The following is a 12,063-nucleotide window of genomic DNA, read 5'->3' on the forward strand; positions in this document are numbered from 1 at the left end:
AAAACTTGGTATGGACCTAGTCTTGAGATTCTTGGCTTTGAGACACTACACCTGTAAAGCTAAATTGTATAGATGCTTTTGGAAGATACAGCAGAATCCACATTGTTTATTTTGAAAGGGATAGGCAAATGTTTAAAAATAAAGTCTGTGAGGGAGCAACAGAAAAACAATCATATTGGGAATAGATTCTAAATATCCTCTTTCTGTGCAGTACAATTGAGACTTGTAAATGATCATATATTAAAAATAAGGAAGGAATACATTTCCCTTCTACTTGACTCTTTAAGTTGTCACAAATGTGGAATTATGCTTAAAACAAACACAAGGATTCTTAGAAAATTGCTCCCAAAAATTTTACTTGTTGATTCAATTGAGATTGGAACCAGACAGTACTTATCTCAAGAATGATCACAAGAGACCTTTCGTCGTGTGAGGATAAACAGAAACTTATTGACAATGGCTTGTGTGGAGATGTGAATAATTCTTCCTATCTCTCCAATAATCTGAAAGAATGAGCGCCATCAAATTAATGGCTTAGACAACTAAAAAGTTAATTGCCTCACCCAAAAGTCAATGGGTGGGTCTCTGTCAGACCTGGAGTAACCCAGTACATAGCATAATTTGAAAGCTTGGCCTGCCGCCCATTTTGAAGTTTTCACTTGTATAAATATTTGGTTGTGAACAGCCATGTATGTGCAGAAGAACCTATCAAAACAGGTCTGGCCACACACTCAGCTGAACAGCACGCAAAGTTGGGTTTTCTTTCAGACATCAGGGTATACAGATGTGGTTGCAGAACTGGGCAGCACAGTTGCTCAGTGGTTAGCACTGTTGCCTCAGTGCTAGGGACCTGGGTTTAATTCCAGCTTTGGATGACAGTCTGCGTGAAGTTTGCACATTCTCTCCATATCTGCATTTCTTTTGGGTGCTGCAGTTTTTGCTACAGGTTCAAAGACGCGCAGGCTAGGTGAGTTAGCCATAGTAATTGCGGTGTTACAGGGTTACGGTGAGGTGCTGGGTCTGGGTAAGATTCTCATCGGAGGGTCGGTGTAAACTCGATGGGCCAAATGGCCTCTTTCTGCGTTGCAGGGATTCTATGATTCTAACTCTCTTCCCTGTACTATTAAAAGCAAAGTTCAGGCAGTTTTCAGGTGGTGTGTCTGCAGAAGTACTCCGCTCACTGACTAAAGCAGGTCTACCTCTTGGGTTCATCAACAAAAGGAAACTTCCATGTAATTGACTACCGAAGCCATTGCAAATGCTGAATACAAATTCAAGTTACAATCCATGCAGAAAGAGAATCTTCAAATAACAGAGACCTCCAATGATAGTAAAGACTGATCTCATTTCATCTTAAATAGCAATTTTTACCCTGACTTTTAAATCTCTTAAATCCATATTTTGGCTATTAACTTTATTGCCTATGTGACTAGCCGAATTAGTTGCATAATAAATTAAGTTTTTAAACTTGCTTAAAATATAAACCTGCAGTGTTGCTTGTTTTTGAATTGAAACCCTCCAACCGCATGGGGGCTACGTATCACCTCGTATAGTTTTTGTCTGCAGACAGTTCTTGAGGACCTGCCTGGGAGTGTGGTCATAACAAAGTACTTCAGTTCATAGATTTTACCTGGAATGTGTAACTGTGACTAGCTAATAGAGTTGGTGCAGACATGATGGGCCAAATGGTGTCCTTCTACACCATAATAATTCTGTTATGCAGAAATATTTGGGGGAGATAGATAAAAATGATTTTAAGACCAGAAACTTGGAAGGGATATATGCTGACTAGATGTGCTTTTAAAGGTGGTGGAGAAGACCACTTAAAGGTTTTTTTCATCCTTAGTTTTTGCCTTTGTTTCATTTTGCGCCTTCAGTAACGTGCTTATAATATCAGGTCCTTGGGTAGCTCAGTGAGAAGCAAGCTTCAGACACTCTTGTTTACGTCGGTCAGCCAGGACCCCCTGATCGTACCAGATTAACAACCCTAATCAGGAAATTCATATCCTGAGGTCCACCTGCTGACCTCATTACAGCCACTACAGTCCAGAGACATGAATCAATTGCAGATTGCAACATGGTAGTGAACCTCCTTATATTCAAAGTGGTGTATATGTTGACTTGTGGATGGCAACATTTATTATAATCCTGGCATCGATCAGGTGATATTGCAGAATGATTTGCCATTTGCTAAATCTAATTTGTTTCAGGTACTGTTTGATCATCAATCAGATGCATCCTGCTTAATTCTAAAAGTAAACCTGGTTAAACGTAATGATGCCATTAGGATTTCAGGCTAAAATATTTCAAATCACACTTGTTTGAGAAAATTTCTAGTCAGTCTGTTTGGACATGTTTTTGTACATTTCAACAGCAGGTGAGACTTGAACTTGGACCTTCTGACCAGAAATAGAAACCCTACTATTATGCCACAAAATCCCTAACCACCTTTTTATGCAATTTTAACTGTAGAAGACATTAGTTAGCTCTGTAACTGGTTCCACTTTGTCGAGGTGTGTCATACTATTTATCAAGTGAAACTTAGGAGCTTATATTTTATTGTTTATTTGCAAGTATTTATTATTATTTATTACTTTTGTGTTTTTACCATGACAAATATTGTTCAACCAAACCCAGCCACAATTCTTTACCTAAGCCTGGAAGCTACAAATATAGTGAGAAACAATGCAATTTCCAATTTTGATGTTGCAGACTTGTTCGCCGCAACCTGAGCTACAAACCTATAACTTTAAATTTTCCAATTTTGCTGCACTTTTTAATTGCCCTTACTAACATTGACAGCAGGATAATCTTTAACTAATTAACATTATGTGAAGTTGAATAGGAAATAAGAGAACAATGACTGGAAAAAGAACTGTTGCTATTTTCTAAGTTTTAGGGTAAATCATGTTCCACAGACAGACAAATCTGCCAGGTGCTCACACTGCTGTTAAAAATCATTGCTCTTGCTATTGTGTTTTTTTTAATGTTTATGTTTAAAAGAAATCGTAAAAGCAGGAAATTGGCCTTTCAAGCTCATGGTTGATCTTTTTCCTCAAGACACTTTTCTGCATTAAACCCTATTCCTCAATCCCTTAAGATCTAAAGATCTGTTGACCTCTGGCTTGAATGTACTCAATCATTGAGCATCCACGATGTTTTGACATGAAGGGTGAAGAAATTTCTCACCTAAAGTTAAATGGCCAACTACTAATTTTGAAACTGTGGCCTTAATTCAAGACACCCCAGGCAATTGAGTATGTTTCCAGCATTTAACTTGTTAGATTGCTTAAAATTTACATTTCAGTGAGATCTTCTTTCCTGTCCAACCTGCTTTTGTGCAATGCTAAGTGTGTGTATCTAGTAGATAGCTTGCTAACTCCAGAATCTTAAAACTGAAAAGACTGCAGATGCTATAAATTAGAAACAAAACAGAAATTGCTGGAAAAGCTCAGCAGGTCTGGCAGCATCTGTGGAGTTCTGAGGAGGGTCACTTGACCTATAACATTGACTTTGATTTCTGTCCACAGATGCTGCCAGACCTGCTGAGCTTTTCCAGCAATTTCTGTTTTTGCTCCAGAGTTTGAATTCTGTCAATGCAGCCAACTTAATGATGCGATGGTAAGATATGGTAGCTGATGACCTTCAGCTATCACACTGTAATACATTAGGTCTCATGACATAAATATGACAAGGATCATGTAAAACTGAAGAATTCATTGAATTATTATTACAAATACTTGGTCTCTACATGCACACTACAGTCGCAGGCACCAGTGTTACTGGCCTTAAGCCAAAGAATTCAGATGTACTATAGCATGCTTCCTTCAATCTATCATGCTGTAAGGGCACAAACCTTCATACCAATGCATCAGTTGACATGGTGATGCCATCATGAGTTTGTCCTATAAAGTGTGTTGTATATTTGCTGCGAGACAGAACACAATTCCAAACAGGTATACATAGTTGTACACTGTTGAACCGACAACAGATGCCAGTGAATTGGACATGTAAGAACAGAGTTAACAAGATTAGTAATTCAAACTTTGATATAAATGTTTTGAAGGTTTGACAGTTTGTCCTGATCTGGTGACAATATACACAACTAGAGAGATGCACAGTATTCATGGCTGATGCCCTGGTGGTCTTGCTGCTGGTTACTGTCACTCAGGATCAATGCACAGTCACGGTCATTGGAGTTTTGTTCTTCACACACTGTGCATGGTTAGCATACCAAACCTTATACCGAGCTATCTTCACCACCTTCGCAATGTAGTATCATGATCAGTAACGACCATATATTACCTGAGCTGGTTGCACATCTTGGAAATCTTGTGGGTTTCCAGGTGTTTGTAACCGGATTTCTGGCACTGATTCTGTCTGGTGAGTAATTGTTAGGTTTTTTACCTGCTCAGTGCTGGTGTCTCTGTTTCATTCTCCTGTCTTTGAAGTGGGAAGTCCTGTGGCTCTGTAATTTTCACCACCATAGGTGTGGTTGGAATCTTGTGAATGGTTTTGAAGCTGAGATCTGTGTATACTGGTGGACCTGCTACTGTTGGCCCATTGGATCCCTGAAATTTTCTACCAAGCTAAATTTGCACATTGACACTGCCGCAGATTGTGCCGCTGCTTGGGGTTGCTCCATTGTATGCTTTTGAAATGGTCTTCGGCTGTCCTATGGAGTGCTACGAGTTGGAGTACATAGTTTTCTGATTATCAATATAATGTATGAAGTTGACAATATGAAAGGCTTGGTCATCTTTCGAAGGTAGTTTTTCAGTTTATTGGCTGTTCACATCATATGTTTGGATGATTTTGTGCTGCCAGTGTTACGATATTTTACAACCTTGTTGGGCTGGCTTGGCTTTTGAAACCAAACCTTCTATGTATGCATGACCAATGTCCTTTGGTGCCACCAGCTTTGCAGATATGCGGAAGTGCTAGGTAACTTATGGATAGATGCAACAAACCATATATTTTGCACTGTCTAACATTAGACTGCAATAGTGTAGTTCTGATTGCTACTAATGATGAAATATTCTAAAATAGATTAGAAGACCTGAGCATGCGTAGCACTTGCTGTATTCAAGGGTCAGAGTCCCTTGCTAATTAGACTGTTATTTATTTTTTGTTGATTATATATTGCTAATTCAAGGCTTTGTTTAATTTTAAAATTCATCTTTTTGAAAAAAGGAACTCAAATTAGACTGTTGAAAAAAGTACAAGCTTTCATCTTTTGACTGGTATTTCATACTGGTGCGTGACTAGGACATTCGTATTGTCTAGTTGCTTAATAGAACACATGAGATTTGTTCTTGCTTACAATTGTCCACTCTTGTTTTCTCTTAAACCACTAAGTTAGGTGAGGATCAAGACTTCCCAATAGACTGTGAAGTTTACCAAATATCCAAAATTCATGCACCTGCTAAACCTATAACAAGTGTCAGTGTAATCTATACTTAATCACAGAGCAATTACTTTTCCTTCTTCAGATGCTCACTTGTAAAAATTTAAAATTACTCAACTGAACTTTGTAAGTTTTACATCTAGTTTATCTCCAATAATTTGAAAATTAACCAAATTGAGGGAAGCAGGTTAGCATGTTTAATTCTAACTTTTGCATCCTGTTGTAGGGCTTCAAGTTCTCACCATTATAGTTATCCAATGCCCAACTCCTTGTGCCAATAAGTAGTAACTTACTATTCTAGGTATGCGAAATGTATGGCTTCTGAAAATAAAGCAGCTGTCATGCTGGTGATCAGAATTAGCTTCCTACACCAAAGTGTTCCAGCATCCAATGATGTGGAAAATTTCCCAGGACTGTTCTATCCACAAGAAATGTACCTTATATACCCATGTAAAAGTCAAAGTTTTTAGATACTACTTTTGAGGGACTGAAATTCATGCTACAGTCCAAAATACCATATCTTTAGCAGAAGCCCAATTGATCTCTAAATGAATAAAGAAAAAAAAAGCAACGAATTACAGTAATTACCAGATAAAGACAGTAGAAACAAAAATGAATTAGTAAGCTTTCATTTATACATACAAAAAAAGTATAATTATAGCTTTAAATTACAATTACATAGTACATCTTAAACATGTGAAATACAAAATTCATTGAAATCCTGTAATATCTTAGAGTTCAGCAGGCAGGTTTTGTGCAAATCTTTGTTCTCTGCCAAAGTACTAAGTCATGCCTTCTCATGGACCTTGTGCACCATCCAGCACTTGAAATCCAAAATTTCATCCTTCTTTGATTCATTTAGTGCACGGATTCAAATGGCTTTACAACTAACACGTTTTCCATTTTGGCTATTTTCAAGTACCTACTCAACATTTTTTCTCCAGTTGTGGCCACTTGCTGGGATTACCTGTGTTGGGACACTTTTGTTTTGTCTGAAGAAGAAGTTGGCTTGATATCTTTCTCAAGTTTCTGCGAAACCCACAATTCTCTTGCTGCTGCATAGTTATTTCCCTCTGTACAAGTTTAATAATTTTCAGTTTAAATGCTGCTATAGATTGTGTATTTTCTGGGGTGCATTTTTACACAAAATGATTTCAAAACCTCAGCTAGGTATATGACTGTATTCCACGAGTGCCCGGCTCTGACCAGATGCATTTTAAACTTCTGCGCCACATTCTTCCATTTCCCTCATCTTCTCTCATCTATTGTCTTAGTTTTTCAAACTGACATTTTAAGCTTTTATTTCTGATTAAAAAGTTCAGACATTTGACTCTCGTACAGTCTCAATCATTTCCTGAACGTAACATTTATGTACAGGATAATACCTTGACTCTCAAATGTTGATCTGTTGTTATCTGTGAAGAACTAGGTTCGACTTTACGAGATGTGTGGAAAATTCCAGATTTTTTGGCCAAAACTAGGGGGTCAACTTTTACATGAGATAGACTTTTACTTGCATACATACAGTAAAGCTTATCTAGCCACTTAGCACCCATAAGCCTTTTCACAATCATCAGTAATATGAAGAAAAGATTAATGAATAGTTTCGTAAGGCAACATTTACCTACCTGTAAACTGCATTCGTATGTATGGATTTTGACAAAACTGTTCAGTCATCTTTAGCTGCTTCACCAATCGTCTTTCTTTTATCATAACGTGAAAAAGAATGCTATTTGTTCACAATTTCAGATTGTTCAGGTGTGTTGACAACTTGTCTAATGGTGAATTTGTCTATGTCAGCCTACAAGTAGAACATCCATGCTCCAGCTGGCAAATAGTATTCATATTATGCAAGTGCCAGATAAGAGAAATTCTAGCCATATCCATTGATATTCGACAGCTACATTATGGCTGAACCATCACTATCAATATCTTGAGGGTTTCTACTAATTTGAAACTTAACTGGGCTGACTTTATCAACAATGTAGCCAGGAGAATAAAGATGATGTTGGACACTATAACAATTAGTTCATCTCCTGACTCAAAGCTTTTTTTGTCACTCAGCTGGATGGATGCAGATACAACACTCAAGCAGCTTGATCCCATCCAGATAAAAGCAGTCTACTTGACCAGTGCTTCTGCCAGTGAATTCAATATCCAACTCCTCCATCTGTGCTGTGACTATGATATGACAATTCTTTTGGATACTCCACAGCAACTTGTAACCCTTGCTTTGACAGCATCTCACAGCTCTCCGGTCTCTTAAGGAGAAGAGCAGCAACATCATACAAACACTATCCCCTGCATGCTTTTCTCCCTGTTGTTCAACATCCTAACTTGGATATCCATCACTGCTTCTTCACTATAATTTTAATTTTTAATCTAATACCAATATAGTTATAAGGACTACACCAGTTTAAGGGTACTTTGGGATGGTGAGCACATGTGATCTTGTCAGAATTGGCCACACGTGATGAATCATTTTTTTAAAAAAGTCAGCCTTTTCCAAATAGGTCAGCATATATTTTCGAATGTCAGTCTTTCCTAGTGATACTCCACAGAAAAGTTTGAAAATCGCTTTTTTGTGATGCTTGGGTTTGAGGAATTTGGATTTCTGTTTTAAAGAAGAAAACAAAATCCACATAAGTAAACGTAAACACAAGTAGCTAGATGCCTCTAGTTTGTATAAGATGGGTTTTACAACATATAATTATTACGTATAGATTATTTTCATCAGATTGAACACAATTTGGAATTGTTCCCAAATATGTTTATGTCATTTTTACTGCCAGCTTGTTAGTGCAAGAAGTAGGAAGTGTTACCTGGTGACATTTTTCTTCTCAATTGCAAATCAATTACTCATTTTCCTTTTACTGCATCTATATTTTATCTCCCATGGATCTGCTCAATCAGATCATTAATCATAGGTATGAACCTCCTAACATTCATGGTTGACCAACAGGAAATGTATTTCTGTAGAAACGCAATTGGTTTATTCCGAATTCAACTGGACATTACACCAATTATCTAGATTGACTCTATAACTAAATCTCAATGTCTGTCATGCAGCAGAGACAGACCCTTCGGTCCAACAAGTCCATGCCGAAAATAATCCTAAACTAAACTAGTCCCACCTGCCCGCTCGTGGCCCATATTCCTCCAAACCTTTCCTATTCATATATCCATCCAAAATGTCTTTTAAACATTGTAATTGTACCCACATCCACCACTTCATCAGGAAGTTCATCCCACATGCAAACCACCATCTTAAAACAAAAAAAATTGCCTCCTGTGTTTAAATCTCTGTCCTCTCACCTTAAAAATGTGCCCCCAATCTTGAAATTCCTCATCTTGGGGAAAAGACAACCACCATCAATTCTATCTATACCTCTCATTTATTTTATAAACTTCTGTCAGGTCACCTCAACCCCATACACTCCAGCAAAAAACATCCCAGGCTATCCAGCCTTTCCTAGCCAGCAACATCCTGGCGAATGTCTTCTCAACCCTCTCCAGCTTGATAATATCCTTCCTATAACTGGGCGATTGGAACTGGACACAGTATTCCAGAAGAGGTCTCAAGCCTAGTTCAATGATCATAAAAACACAAAGAACATAGAAAGTAGGAGCAGGAGTAGGCCATTCAGTCCTGTGAACCTGCTCTGCCATTCGGTATGATAGTGGCTGATCATCCAACTCAGCGTACTGTTCCTGCTTTCTCCCATACCCTTTGATCCCTTTACACTGGCACTTTGTATTACTGTTATAGGGACACTTTGCACACCACGTCAATCACTTAGCTCACAGACTGGACCGTCTGCTTGCTCACTTTCTCAGGACACACTCGCTTTGCCAGAGGAAACACACTGCATGCACATCAACAAAATGGCCATTTCTCACAGTTGAAGCATTGTCATCCTCCATTATGTCCAGATTGATGCGTTGGTGGTTCTCTTTCAATATTTTATAGACTTCAGCTATTCTCCATTCCATAGGAATTATTCCAATGTAATCTCACTATTAAAAAAAGTAGAAAGACACAGGGAATTGTACACTGGTTAGCTGACATTAATAGTGGGATAATGGTAGAGTCCATTATAAAAGATTAAATAGCCAAGCACTTGGATATGGTGAGAAGATCAGACAGAGTCAGCATGGATTTATGCAAGGGAAATCATGTTTAATTAGTCTACTGGAATTTTTCAAGACTGTTGTTATTGGAGACAGACAGACCTACCAAATCAGCCTTTCTACTTCTGTATTCACAACACTGTAAAATTAAACTGAAGTCACACAATAATTACTCCAGTACTCTAACTAGTCTTTTGAATAAAAATCCCAGGCTTTGCAGATAATTAATTCCCAGACACCAGTTTTGAATCTTAAGCAAGACAGCAATTTTTAAAAACTAATAACAATAAATTTAGCAGAGGAAATTTTAAACAACAAGGTAAACTGATGCTTTAAATCCAAAGCCCTTGTTTTCAGACCTCATTCACAGACAGACAAACACAATTAAAGGATAAATAAGAAAAAAAATAACAAAACTGGCCTGATTACTTTAATGGCCTTTGTGATGCTTTGTTTCACAGACTTTAATGTGGATTCCTTGGTTGCTTTTCTGGAACTGCAGATTAGCATCACCATCTCAGTTCACTCAGTGTAGGTAGTAACACTTTACACTCAGCTGTCTATTCTTTGGAGTTCTGGAAGCTAATGTGGGAGATCAGGCAGGGAGCTTTTAAATCTTCATGCAATGTTGTCAGCAGCCAAACTTGTTTTCTGAGAAAACATAGTTCAACAAAACTTCAATTCTAGTTCTGCCCTGATTGACTAATTACCATTCAGCAATTGCCATCTGTTTGAACATAGGGTCTCTCCCAGAATTGGTGGAAACCAATTATCAGATATTGACCTTGTTAATAGCTAACTTCCACTATCTGTTTAAACACAATGCTTTTCCCATGGTTGTTGTGTCTGTTAGAACTGTTCTAATCTCGAATCAACCTACAATTAGCCTTTAGGCTTAGCCTCACAAATAAACAAAGCTTGTTTGGTCTGTTCTTTTCCTTTTACCACAAGCTGTCCCAAAGTCCAGAGTCATTTTTAGCTCACAATTCCCAGTTTGCAACTCCAAACCAAAATCAATGAGGGTTCTAACAATGTAATTAGTAGAATTGATTTGGAGGAGCCAGGGATCTGGTTCACTTGGAGTTCCACAAGGCTTTCGATAAAAACCCATGTAAATTGTTCACAAATAATGATGTGGGTGAGGAAATGAAATATCTCCCAATTTGCAGATGATACAAAGCTGGATGAGAGAGTGAATTGTAGGGAGCATGCTGAGATATTTTGGTGTGATTTGCACAAGTTGAGTATGTGGACAAATGCATGGCAGATGGATAAAAATGAGGTTTTCCACTTTAGGAGCAAAAATAGGAAGGTGAATTATTATATGAATGGTGATAGATTGGGAGAGGATTGCAGTTAGTCCTGGGTGTCCTTGTAGCAAGTAAGTGTGCCGGTGCAGCAGGTGATGAAGAAAGCAAATGATATATTGGCCTGTGTAGTGAAATGATTTTGAGTACAGGACCAGGACAGTTTTAATTGTACAAGGCCATGGTAAGACTACAGTGGTGTATTATGTGCAGGTTTGGTCTCCTTATCTAAGGAAGGATGTTTTGGTTAAGGAAGGAGTGCATTGAAGATTTACCAGACTGATTCCTGGGGTGGCAGGACTGACATATGAAGAGAGCCCAGATCAGCTTGGACTACAGTCACTGAACTTTAGAAGAATGAGGGAGGATCTAACTGATTTCAACAGGGTAAATGTGGGAAGAATTTTCTGATGACTGGGGTGTCTAGGATCAGTGATCACAATTTAAGGATAAGGACTGAATTGAGGGGAAATTTCTTCACCGAGAGAGTGGTGAGCCTGCCACAGAAAGCAGTTGAGGCCAAAACATTGTTTTCAAGAAGTTAGGTACAGTTCTTAAGGCTAAAGGGTATAGGGAGAAAGCAGGAATAGGCTATAGAGTTAAATGACCAGCCATGATCACTCTAATGGTAAAGCAGGCTCAAGGGCCTACTCTGGCTCCTATTTCCTATATTTTTAAGTCCCACCTGGCCCAGGCGTATGTCATAATGTGTCTGAACAGGTTGATTAAAACTGCCAGAGGGTAACAAAAGAGGCAACCTTGCTACAACATGGCAGCCTGCTGGGTTTTTTTGGGGGGTGCTGAGCTTGCAACACTCTGTGGTGAACTTGGGTGTGTATGGGGGAATATGTTCAGTCTTTGAAAACCACTGCACTGACCTACTCCCACCTCTCTTCCCCCCCCGCAAGATTCCTATCCCCTCACCAAAAAAATCACTTGTCTTCCTGTTGCTCCTGATTGATGATGCTGTTGTTCAGTCAGCAGCCCCATCACTGCTCTTCACCAGGGTGACTGCCTCCTGATTAGTTGGCAGCTTAAGGTGAGGTAGGATATTTCTGTCTCATGATCTGATTGGCTCAAGAGCCCGCTGGGTGATGACTTAAGTTCCCAATTGGAGTTCATCTGACGTTATTCCTGTCTGATGTGGAGGTCACCTTATAGACGTCCACCCCAAAAGCTAGGGGGAAAAAAGGGCAAATATTGGCCTGGAATTCAAAT

At 38.6% G+C, this 12,063-nt stretch overlaps 1 long non-coding RNA gene across 1 annotated transcript; it reads right to left on the bottom strand.

Annotated features, from left to right (window-relative positions):
* Positions 1-6,094: 6,094 nt before the first annotated feature.
* On the bottom strand, positions 6,095-10,165 carry LOC125486556. The gene is made up of 3 exons (XR_007265197.1): positions 9,968-10,165; positions 9,308-9,424; positions 6,095-8,021 (listed from the first exon to the last, which is right to left on the bottom strand). It is a non-coding gene; the product is annotated as an uncharacterized LOC125486556 (long non-coding RNA).
* Positions 10,166-12,063: the final 1,898 nt, after the last annotated feature.

The sequence above is a fragment of the Rhincodon typus genome, chromosome 2 (genome assembly GCF_021869965.1).
Source record: "Rhincodon typus isolate 14 chromosome 2, sRhiTyp1.1, whole genome shotgun sequence".
Taxonomy (NCBI): Eukaryota; Metazoa; Chordata; class Chondrichthyes; order Orectolobiformes; family Rhincodontidae; genus Rhincodon; species Rhincodon typus.